The sequence below is a fragment of the Pseudophryne corroboree genome, chromosome 4 (assembly GCF_028390025.1).
Source record: "Pseudophryne corroboree isolate aPseCor3 chromosome 4, aPseCor3.hap2, whole genome shotgun sequence".
Classification (NCBI taxonomy): Eukaryota; Metazoa; Chordata; class Amphibia; order Anura; family Myobatrachidae; genus Pseudophryne; species Pseudophryne corroboree.
Genome location: NC_086447.1, coordinates 759,617,726 through 759,630,845, shown reverse-complemented (window position 1 = coordinate 759,630,845; position 13,120 = coordinate 759,617,726). Strand labels below are relative to the sequence as shown.

The 13,120-nt window shown below is 40.5% G+C and overlaps 3 pseudogenes; 2 read left to right on the top strand and 1 right to left on the bottom strand.

Annotated features, from left to right (window-relative positions):
• Window positions 1-4,204: 4,204 nt before the first annotated feature.
• On the bottom strand, window positions 4,205-4,322 carry LOC134912602 (5S ribosomal RNA; annotated as a pseudogene).
• Window positions 4,323-7,760: 3,438 nt separating this feature from the next.
• Window positions 7,761-7,878, top strand: LOC134912601 (5S ribosomal RNA; annotated as a pseudogene).
• A 4,886-nt stretch (window positions 7,879-12,764) lies between these two features.
• On the top strand, window positions 12,765-12,882 carry LOC134912600 (5S ribosomal RNA; annotated as a pseudogene).
• Window positions 12,883-13,120: the final 238 nt, after the last annotated feature.

The window sequence follows — 13,120 nt, the reverse complement described above, 5'->3', positions numbered from 1 at the left end:
TTCTGATGAATGCGGTCCAGGTGACGTATAAGGGAGGATGTTCCTAGGTGGTTAACCCCTACTTATTACAGCTTGACAAAGGCAACACATGGCTTGACACCTGTTGTCCGCATTTGTGTTGAAATAATTCCACACCGAAGAGGTGATTTTTTTTGTATTTTGACCAGGCATGTCAATGGCCATATTCGTCCCACGGACAACAGGTGTCTCCCCGGGTGCCTGACTTAAACAAACCACCTCACCATCAGAATCCTCCTTGTCAATTTCCTCAACAGCGCCAGCAACACCCATATCCTCATCCTGGTGTACTTCAACAGTGACATCTTCAATTTGACTATCAGGAACTGGACTGCGGGTGCTCCTTCCAGCACTTGCAGGGGGCGTGCAAATGGTGGAAGGCGCAAGCTCTTCCCGTCCAGTGTTGGGAAGGTCAGGCATCGCAACCGACACAATTGGACTCTCCTTGGGGATTTGTGCTTTAGAAGAACGCACAGTTCTTTGCTGTGCTTTTGCCAGCTTAAGTCTTTTCATTTTTCTAGCGAGAGGATGAGTGCTTCCATCCTCATGTGAATCTGAACCACTAGCCATGAACATAGGCCAGGGCCTCAGCCGTTCCTTGCCACTCCGTGTCGTAAATGGCATATTGGCAAGTTTACGCTTCTCATCAGATGCTTTCAATTTTGATTTTTGGGTCATTTTACTGAACTTTTGTTTTTTGGATTTTACATGCTCTCTACTATGACATTGGGCATCGGCCTTGGCAGACGACGTTGATGGCATTTTATCATCTCGGCCATGACTAGTGGCAGCAGCTTCAGCATGAGGTGGAAGTGGATCTTGATCTTTCCCTATTTTAACCTCCACATTTTTGTTCTCCATTTTTTTATGTGTGGAATTATATGCCAGTATCAATAACAATGGCCTACTACTATATATACTGTGCACAACTGAAATGCACCACAGGTATGGATGGATAGTATACTTGACGACAGAGAGGTAGGTAGAGCAGTGGCCTTCCGTACCGTACTGCTATATATACTGGTGGTCACTGTCAGCAAACTGCAAAACTAAAATGCACAGTACCCACAATAAAGCAGTGTGAGCACAGATATATGCAGCACACTGAGCACAGATATGGAGCGTTTTTCAGGCAGACAACGTATACTGGTGGTCACTGGTCAGCAAAACTCTGCACTGTACTCCTCCTATATAATACTGCTGGTCCCCAGTCCCCACAATAAAGCAGTGTGAGCACAGATATATGCAGCACACTGAGCACAGATATGGAGCGTTTTTCAGGCAGAGAACGTATAATACTGGTGGTCACTGATCAGCAAAACTCTGCACTGTACTCCTCCTATATAATACAGCTGGTCCCCAGTCCCCACAATTAAGCAATAAGCACAAACAGAGAGGACGCCAGCCACGTCCTCTCCCTAACATTTCCAATGCACGAGTGAAAATGGCGGCGACGCGCGGCTCTTTCTATAGAATCCGAATCTCGCGAGAATCCGACAGCGGGATGATGATGTTCGGGCGCGCTCGGGTTAACCGAGCCATACGGGAGAATCCGAGTATGCCTCGGACCCGTGTAAAATGGGTGAAGTTCGGGGGGGTTCGGTTTCCGAGGAACCGAACCCGCTCATCACTAGTAATGATGTCATTATGTCAACCCCCTTTTATCCCCTTAAGTGAGGTTTATTAAAATTTTAATTACGTAGTTTTCCAATTTCCTTCCTGCAGAATACCTATGTTAAATTTCATCTTCCTAACATATCGGGAAGTAAGAGAATTATTAGGGGTCTATTTACTAAGCCTTAGATGGATATAAAGTGGATGGAGATAAAGTATCAGCCAATCAGCTCATAACTGTCATTTTTAAAACCCAGTCTCTGACATGGCAGTTAGGAGCTGATTGGCTGGTGCTTTACCTCCGTCTACTTTATCTCCATCCAAGGCTTAGTAAATAGACCCCTAGTGATGAGTCAGTCAGTCAGTCAGTGAGGGATTTTGCATTATTATAAATAGATTTAAGATATGAGAAATCTAGTGATCAAATGGACATTAATACGTAAGGTTCCTACTGTTTGAAACAAATGTATGATCAGTCTCAGTGGCGCACCCAGGGGGGGTTTCCGAGTACCCAGAAACCCCCCTCCACTAAAAAAAAAATACTGCATGAGTATTATTAATGACTGTCTAGCGTCCTCTGCAGCCTGCTGTCTTCCTGGTGGCACTTGCAAGTGCAATAAAAGTTTACTTTATTTTAATTATAGTACATATATATCCATGTGCCTACATATATACACATGTATATACATACATACATACATACATACATACATACATACATATAAACACACACACACACACATATGATATATATATATATACATGTGTATATATATATGTGTACTGTATGTGTGTGTATATATATATATGTATGCATGTTTAATATGCTATGTATATGTGTATATGGGTTCACTACGATCTCCCGGCGGCCGGCCTCCCGGCGACCAGCATACCGGCGCCGGGAGGCCGGCCGCCGGCTTACCAACAGTGTGGCGAGCGCAAATGAGCCCCTTGCGGGCTCGCTGCGCTTGCCACGCTACGCGCGCCACACTATTCTATTCTCCCTCCAGGGGGGTCGTGGACCCCCACGAGGGAGAATAAGTGTCGGTATGCCGGCGGTCAGGCTCCCGGCGCCGGTATGCTGGTCGCCGGGAGCCCGACCGCCGGCATACTGAAGACCACCCGTGTATATGTATGTGTGTGTGTATGTAAATATATATATATATATATGTGTGTGTGTAGATATATGTATATATATGTAAAGATAGTGATTAATACTGCGCCACATGTGGTGTAGATCAGATATGTAATTTTAATTTGAGCAGGCTGCCCTGAATGATACTCCCCTATTGCTAATAATGGAGCGTCAGCTGAGTCCCTCAATAATCCAGGGGTGGTAAACCCTGAGATACAAATGTGTAAAATATGGGGGGAGAGAGACAGCGACTATTGTATCAAAATAAAATATTATCAGGCGCCTATAGTAAAAAAATTGTATTTAATATAAAGAATCATAAAAACATACATAAAAAATGGGACAACAATAAAAGCACACAACTGGACTATAAAATACAAATGAATTAAAAACTACAATAAAATATTCTAAAATAAAATATTTCTTATCTTTGGAGTAAGGTAGGTACAGGTAGCCCAACGCGTTTCGTCTTGATAAGACTTCTTCAAGGGGTAGGGACAGAATGAGACTAGTACAGCTATTTATAGCCATATTGTCAGGTGGGAGGGGTGTGACATCATAGAGGGTCATGTGACCTGATTAAATGTAAAGTCCTCAAACAAAAGTATCAGCAGGATCAAAACAGCCAGGTTAACAGTGGTTGCAAGCATATATTATCATTAGAGTAGTGTCAAATAGGTTTCAAGGCTTACAATTGAAAATATACAGTGTAAAAGGCGATTTGCGGTAACTTCCGCCACACTTCCGGGTGCGGCGGACGCGATACGTCACTTCCGCCCCACTTCCGGGGCCCATTGCGCATGCGCCCGCGGCGTTTTTTCTCCACTTTAGACGGCAGTATATCCTTGTGCAGGAGATGTAGGATATGTTCATTAGGCGGTGGCCATGTTTGAGGGGATTAGTCCAATGCCTTCTATATAGCAGCGGCCATATTTGCGGAGTCTTTGTTAATCCATTAATGAGTACTCCATGCATATAAATAGAGAGAGACAGATAAATGTATCAGCAATATGTCATTAAAACATACACTCCACCAAAACTTATTAAAAATATATAAACCCTCAGGGATATCTGATCATAGATAATGCAAATAATAAACAGCAACAAAATATATGGTGCATATGCAAACGATGAACAGCAGCATGATGCAGATAATAAACAGCAGCATAATGTATAGTGCATCATTTTAGTATATTATAGAGTGCAATAACGGGCCTTTTAATTAAAAGGGGTTATATTTGAGTAATCAGATTCTAAAAATCATTATAAGAGGATTATAAAGTGCGCGAATGTGAGACAGTACGTGCATATTAATTACTAATTAATATTTATTTAATTATAACTACATGTGAGTAATTGAGTATAGAATAATTATTAATACTAGCTGGATAACGGTTCAAAGTACATTACCTTCCATAGGCCTCTATGAGTATTCGTTCCATACAGTACCTGATATTCCCAGGTGGTCCCCCTCACTGGTACTGATCAGGCCCACGCTGCTTGGCTTCCAAGATCGGAAGTATTTGGGCATTTCCAGCGAGGTATGACTGTACCGACGTTGTGCCTTGATATGTACTTGCTCCGCACCGTATTAGTATATACTACTCATTATATTCATTTAAGTGAATGTGTATAACTACATTATCCTATTATGTGGTGAGTGGAGTTAACAGGGTGGGGGGGATGGGGGGAGGTGTGGGGAAGTGCAGTGGGGGGAATGGGGAGGGGGGGGGGGGAGGAGGGGGGTTGGTGGAGGGGTGTGTTATGGGTTGATGGGAGGGGAGGGAATCGGGGGGGGGGGGGGGGGGTGTATATTGGTGAAGATTATAGGATGAACTTAACATGAAGAGGAGAAAGACGGATAAGAGATCAATTACCGTTTACTATAAAAAGGGTGCGATCTCGTAATTATCGTTGAATCCCTTGGGTTGCATTGTCTGAAGTTCGAATATCCAGAACATCTCTCGACGTGAGAGTTTGTTGGCAAGATCTCCTCCTCTGTCTCCTAACTTTACCAGTTCAATTGATTTAAAAGTCAAGGCTTCTGGGTTAGAATTATGTGCAGAAATGAAGTGTTTAGAGACCGCATGACTCTCCACCTTGTTCTTAATATTTCTTACATGCTCCTGTATTCTTATCTTCAGCGGTCTTTTCGTCTTTCCTATGTACTGTTTTCCACATTCGCATTCCAGGAGGTATATTACCGATTGAGTGTTACAATTCATGTAATCTTTAATTTTGTGGTCCTTTTTCTTTTCACTGTCTGTAAATGATTTCCTGTTCGGGTGTACATATCTGCACACGTTGCATCGTCCACATTTATATGAACCCACACACTTAGGCCATGTGTGGTCATTTTTTGTCATCTTCAGCATGCTGGGGGCTAGGAGATCCTTCAAGTTGCGTGATTTTTTAAAAACAATTTCGGGATGGGGAGGGAGGATTTCTTTGAGAATGGGATCCATCAGCAATATTCTCCAGTGGTTCCTGAGTGATTCTCGGATATATTTTTCATGCTGATTGAAGGTGGTTATAAAGGCTGTAGAGTCCTTAGTTTTATTTCTTGTTTTATATTCCAATAGTTTCGATCTTTCAACTTCATTGGTTCTGGTGATGGCTTTTTCCAATATGTTATCCGGGTATTCTTTCTTCTTGAATCTATCCCGATACACCTTTATCTGTTCCTGGCAGTCCTCTGGTTTGCTGCAGTTTCTTTTAATTCTGCTGAACTGGGATAGTGGGATGTTGTTTTTCCAGCTCCTGAGATGACCACTCTTATAATGAAGATAGCTATTTGTATCAACATGTTTAATGAAGTTTTTGGTGGTAATTTTTCCATTCTCTCCTGTGAGAACCAGATCCAGGAATTCTATATGTGTATTGTTTGTGTTGAATGTAAAGGTGAGATTCATCGAATTTGTGCTGATGTGTTTAAAAAATCGGTTAAAATTTTCTAAATCTCCATCCCAGATTATTAAAATATCATCGATGTACCTTTGATAAAAAATGATATTCTTTTTAAAAGCATGATGGTCATATATAAAAACTTTTTCCCAACAACCCATAAAAAGATTTGCGAAACTGGGCGCGAAAATTGTCTAAGAATGTAAAATAATTATGGCGAAGAATAAAAAACATAATATCACATATAAAATCCTTGTGGTTATCTGTCAGTCCCGTATCCTTATCCAAAAATTCCTTGCAGGCTGCCACTCCCTTCGTGTGTTCAATACATGTGTAAAGCGATTGAACATCTATAGTTACCCACATATATGTGTCCCTCCACACACGAAGGGAGTGGCAGCCTGCAAGGAATTTTTGGATAAGGATACGGGACTGACAGATAACCACAAGGATTTTATATGTGATATTATGTTTTTTATTCTTCGCCATAATTATTTTACATTCTTAGACCAATTTTATCTCCAACGGTGCGGCACAGCAATGGGCACAATTTTCGCGCCCAGTTTCGCAAATCTTTTTATGGGTTGTTGGGAAAAAGTTTTTATATATGACCATCATGCTTTTAAAAAGAATATCATTTTTTATCAAAGGTACATCGATGATATTTTAATAATCTGGGATGGAGATTTAGAAAATTTTAACCGATTTTTTAAACACATCAGCACAAATTCGATGAATCTCACCTTTACATTCAACACAAACAATACACATATAGAATTCCTGGATCTGGTTCTCACAGGAGAGAATGGAAAAATTACCACCAAAAACTTCATTAAACATGTTGATACAAATAGCTATCTTCATTATAAGAGTGGTCATCTCAGGAGCTGGAAAAACAACATCCCACTATCCCAGTTCAGCAGAATTAAAAGAAACTGCAGCAAACCAGAGGACTGCCAGGAACAGATAAAGGTGTATCGGGATAGATTCAAGAAGAAAGAATACCCGGATAACATATTGGAAAAAGCCATCACCAGAACCAATGAAGTTGAAAGATCGAAACTATTGGAATATAAAACAAGAAATAAAACTAAGGACTCTACAGCCTTTATAACCACCTTCAATCAGCATGAAAAATATATCCGAGAATCACTCAGGAACCACTGGAGAATATTGCTGATGGATCCCATTCTCAAAGAAATCCTCCCTCCCCATCCCGAAATTGTTTTTAAAAAATCACGCAACTTGAAGGATCTCCTAGCCCCCAGCATGCTGAAGATGACAAAGAATGACCACACATGGCCTAAGTGTGTGGGTTCATATAAATGTGGACGATGCAACGTGTGCAGATATGTACACCCGAACAGGAAATCATTTACAGACAGTGAAAAGAAAAAGGACCACAAAATTAAAGATTACATGAATTGTAACACTCAATCGGTAATATACCTCCTGGAATGCGAATGTGGAAAACAGTACATAGGAAAGACGAAAAGACCGCTGAAGATAAGAATACAGGAGCATGTAAGAAATATTAAGAACAAGGTGGAGAGTCATGCGGTCTCTAAACACTTCATTTCTGCACATAATTCTAACCCAGAAGCCTTGACTTTTAAATCAATTGAACTGGTAAAGTTAGGAGACAGAGGAGGAGATCTTGCCAACAAACTCTCACGTCGAGAGATGTTCTGGATATTCGAACTTCAGACGATGCAACCCAAGGGATTCAACGATAATTACGAGATCGCACCCTTTTTATAGTAAACGGTAATTGATCTCTTATCCGTCTTTCTCCTCTTCATGTTAAGTTCATCCTATAATCTTCACCAATATACACACACCCCCCCCCCCCCGATTCCCTCCCCTCCCATCAACCCATGACACACCCCTCCACCAACCCCCCTCCTCCCCCCCCCCCCCTCCCCATTCCCCCCACCGCACTTCCCCACACCTCCCCCCATCCCCCCCACCCTGTTAACTCCACTCACCACATAATAGGATAATGTAGTTATACACATTCACTTAAATGAATATAATGAGTAGTATATACTAATACGGTGCGGAGCAAGTACATATCAAGGCACAACGTCGGTACAGTCATACCTCGCTGGAAATGCCCAAATACTTCCGATCTTGGAAGCCAAGCAGCGTGGGCCTGATCAGTACCAGTGAGGGGGACCACCTGGGAATATCAGGTACTGTATGGAACGAATACTCATAGAGGCCTATGGAAGGTAATGTACTTTGAACCGTTATCCAGCTAGTATTAATAATTATTCTATACTCAATTACTCACATGTAGTTATAATTAAATAAATATTAATTAGTAATTAATATGCACGTACTGTCTCACATTCGCGCACTTTATAATCCTCTTATAATGATTTTTAGAATCTGATTACTCAAATATAACCCCTTTTAATTAAAAGGCCCGTTATTGCACTCTATAATATACTAAAATGATGCACTATACATTATGCTGCTGTTTATTATCTGCATCATGCTGCTGTTCATCGTTTGCATATGCACCATATATTTTGTTGCTGTTTATTATTTGCATTATCTATGATCAGATATCCCTGAGGGTTTATATATTTTTAATAAGTTTTGGTGGAGTGTATGTTTTAATGACATATTGCTGATACATTTATCTGTCTCTCTCTATTTATATGCATGGAGTACTCATTAATGGATTAACAAAGACTCCGCAAATATGGCCGCTGCTATATAGAAGGCATTGGACTAATCCCCTCAAACATGGCCACCGCCTAATGAACATATCCTACATCTCCTGCACAAGGATATACTGCCGTCTAAAGTGGAGAAAAAACGCCGCGGGCGCATGCGCAATGGGCCCCGGAAGTGGGGCGGAAGTGACGTATCGCGTCCGCCGCACCCGGAAGTGTGGCGGAAGTTACCGCAAATCGCCTTTTACACTGTATATTTTCAATTGTAAGCCTTGAAACCTATTTGACACTACTCTAATGATAATATATGCTTGCAACCACTGTTAACCTGGCTGTTTTGATCCTGCTGATACTTTTGTTTGAGGACTTTACATTTCATCAGGTCACATGACCCTCTATGATGTCACACCCCTCCCACCTGACAATATGGCTATAAATAGCTGTACTAGTCTCATTCTGTCCCTACCCCTTGAAGAAGTCTTATCAAGACGAAACGCGTTGGGCTACCTGTACCTACCTTACTCCAAAGATAAGAAATATTTTATTTTAGAATATTTTATTGTAGTTTTTAATTCATTTGTATTTTATAGTCCAGTTGTGTGCTTTTATTGTTGTCCCATTTTTTATGTATGTTTTTATGATTCTTTATATTAAATACAATTTTTTTACTATAGGCGCCTGATAATATTTTATTTTGATACAATAGTCGCTGTCTCTCTCCCCCCATATTTTACACATTTGTATCTCAGGGTTTACCACCCCTGGATTATTGAGGGACTCAGCTGACGCTCCATTATTAGCAATAGGGGAGTATCATTCAGGGCAGCCTGCTCAAATTAAAATTACATATCTGATCTACACCACATGTGGCGCAGTATTAATCACTATCTTTACACATACCTTTGGTAATATTTTTTTACTGCGGCCTGGTGGAACATTACATCTAGACAGAATGTTAAGAAATCTAGACCATACCAATAAAAGGAATGTGTGGTGTCAAAAGATCTTTAATGAAAACATTACCACGAACGAACCAACCCAACCATGCGATCTAGATGATCTATTTTGGGGAATAGAGAGGCTTCTAACTAAAGAAGTCAAAACATGGTGGGATGTTAAGGGTTTGGAACACTATATATCAATGGATAGGGTCCCAAGGGGACTAAGACTATTAAAACAACCCACATTCACTGATCAAGAGGGAACATTCATAGAAAAATGGGACAAAATATTACACACCTGCTCTATAGATCTAATGAAACTCCTGGTCGATGAAAAGAAAAAATCCCTCTCGTCCATAGAGACTGAGATTAAGAAAAAGGAGAAAGAACTTGAACCTTTCAAAGACAAGGAGGACTACAGAATTAACGAGAAAGTGCTTAATAAGAAGCTGGATCGAATCGAGGAGGAGGTAATCAAAGGGAAGGAAAAGAAATTCGCAAGGGACAAGAATGACTATGAACAAGGGAGAGTAAAAAACTGGAGCAGATTTAAATCCATGGGACAGCCAAACCAGAGAGAAAACAGAGGGAATTGGAAAACTGTTACTACAAGTACTACCACACAGAATGAAAACAGGGATACTCCGAACAGTGGTATAAAGACATCAAACAGATTCACGGCCCTGCAGAGATTTGGTTCCAACAGTGACCAGGATTTTTTATCCCAACGACAGGGTGCAAGGCCAAAAAACACATTAAGATATCAAGTGAAAGAGGACATACGGTATGCATCGCCCCTCAAAAGAAGATTTACAGAAGAAGAGGATGCAGAGGAGGCAGGAGGGAGGGAATCAAAAAGAAAAGTAACATAACAACGGTCAATCCAAGAGAAAAAGGCATTTTTAATTTATCCCAACATGTTTTAACCCAACCAGAGATATCTCTTTTAGACAAAGGACTTTCATTCGCACCTACTACAGGTCTAAATAAATTCGAAACATTCATTGATCTTAATAAATTTGTCAGAAAATTAACATTGAAAAGGCATTTTCTGAAAAAAGAGAATGCAGTATTAGCAAACTATGAAAGCCGTTCAAAGTCAGGACTAAAACCGACTTCAAAGTATTACCCATTGGAGTCTAAAGGAAACAATATCAGCACATTTTATGAGCTGGTAAAAAATGACCTGTGCGACATGGACCTAAAGAAGATGAAAGAGAAGAATATTAACAACAGAGAGAGTGAGGCCCTGAAGAATCTGCAAAAAAACAAAGGGATTATCATAAAACAAGCTGATAAAGGGGGGGGACTGGTCATCATGGATCGGGAGAAATATATTGCGGAGGCAGAGAGATTACTGTCAGATGAACAATCATATTCCAAACTAACAGGAGACCCGAAGGATGGTTTTATTGAAGAGTTAAGGACACTCCTACTACATGGACTAAGAACAGAGATTATTACAAAAGAGGAGTACCAATTTTTAATAAGACCAGATCCCACTACCCCCGTTTTTTACTTTTTACCAAAAATACATAAAAGCTTGGAAAACCCGCCCGGAAGACCAATTGTGGCGGGTATTGACTCTCTCACCTCTCATTTATCAGAATATGCAGATGTTTTTTTAAAATCCTATGTGAAGGACCTCCCCTCATACCTCAAAGACACAACATCAGTACTTAACCTTCTAAAAGATGTTGTGTGGAGGGACACATATATGTGGGTAACTATAGATGTTCAATCGCTTTACACATGTATTGAACACACGAAGGGAGTGGCAGCCTGCAAGGAATTTTTGGATAAGGATACGGGACTGACAGATAACCACAAGGATTTTATATGTGATATTATGTTTTTTATTCTTCGCCATAATTATTTTACATTCTTAGACCAATTTTATCTCCAACGGTGCGGCACAGCAATGGGCACAATTTTCGCGCCCAGTTTCGCAAATCTTTTTATGGGTTGTTGGGAAAAAGTTTTTATATATGACCATCATGCTTTTAAAAAGAATATCATTTTTTATCAAAGGTACATCGATGATATTTTAATAATCTGGGATGGAGATTTAGAAAATTTTAACCGATTTTTTAAACACATCAGCACAAATTCGATGAATCTCACCTTTACATTCAACACAAACAATACACATATAGAATTCCTGGATCTGGTTCTCACAGGAGAGAATGGAAAAATTACCACCAAAAACTTCATTAAACATGTTGATACAAATAGCTATCTTCATTATAAGAGTGGTCATCTCAGGAGCTGGAAAAACAACATCCCACTATCCCAGTTCAGCAGAATTAAAAGAAACTGCAGCAAACCAGAGGACTGCCAGGAACAGATAAAGGTGTATCGGGATAGATTCAAGAAGAAAGAATACCCGGATAACATATTGGAAAAAGCCATCACCAGAACCAATGAAGTTGAAAGATCGAAACTATTGGAATATAAAACAAGAAATAAAACTAAGGACTCTACAGCCTTTATAACCACCTTCAATCAGCATGAAAAATATATCCGAGAATCACTCAGGAACCACTGGAGAATATTGCTGATGGATCCCATTCTCAAAGAAATCCTCCCTCCCCTTCCCGAAATTGTTTTTAAAAAATCACGCAACTTGAAGGATCTCCTAGCCCCCAGCATGCTGAAGATGACAAAAAATGACCACACATGGCCTAAGTGTGTGGGTTCATATAAATGTGGACGATGCAACGTGTGCAGATATGTACACCCGAACAGGAAATCATTTACAGACAGTGAAAAGAAAAAGGACCACAAAATTAAAGATTACATGAATTGTAACACTCAATCGGTAATATACCTCCTGGAATGCGAATGTGGAAAACAGTACATAGGAAAGACGAAAAGACCGCTGAAGATAAGAATACAGGAGCATGTAAGAAATATTAAGAACAAGGTGGAGAGTCATGCGGTCTCTAAACACTTCATTTCTGCACATAATTCTAACCCAGAAGCCTTGACTTTTAAATCAATTGAACTGGTAAAGTTAGGAGACAGAGGAGGAGATCTTGCCAACAAACTCTCACGTCGAGAGATGTTCTGGATATTCGAACTTCAGACGATGCAACCCAAGGGATTCAACGATAATTACGAGATCGCACCCTTTTTATAGTAAACGGTAATTGATCTCTTATCCGTCTTTCTCCTCTTCATGTTAAGTTCATCCTATAATCTTCACCAATATACACCCCCCCCCCCCGATTCCCTCCCCTCCCATCAACCCATAACACACCCCTCCACCAACCCCCCTCCTCCCCCCCCCCCCCTCCCCATTCCCCCCACCGCACTTCCCCACACCTCCCCCCATCCCCCCCACCCTGTTAACTCCACTCACCACATAATAGGATAATGTAGTTATACACATTCACTTAAATGAATATAATGAGTAGTATATACTAATACGGTGCGGAGCAAGTACATATCAAGGCACAACGTCGGTACAGTCATACCTCGCTGGAAATGCCCAAATACTTCCGATCTTGGAAGCCAAGCAGCGTGGGCCTGATCAGTACCAGTGAGGGGGACCACCTGGGAATATCAGGTACTGTATGGAACGAATACTCATAGAGGCCTATGGAAGGTAATGTACTTTGAACCGTTATCCAGCTAGTATTAATAATTATTCTATACTCAATTACTCACATGTAGTTATAATTAAATAAATATTAATTAGTAATTAATATGCACGTACTGTCTCACATTCGCGCACTTTATAATCCTCTTATAATGATTTTTAGAATCTGATTACTCAAATATAACCCCTTTTAATTAAAAGGCCCGTTATTGCACTC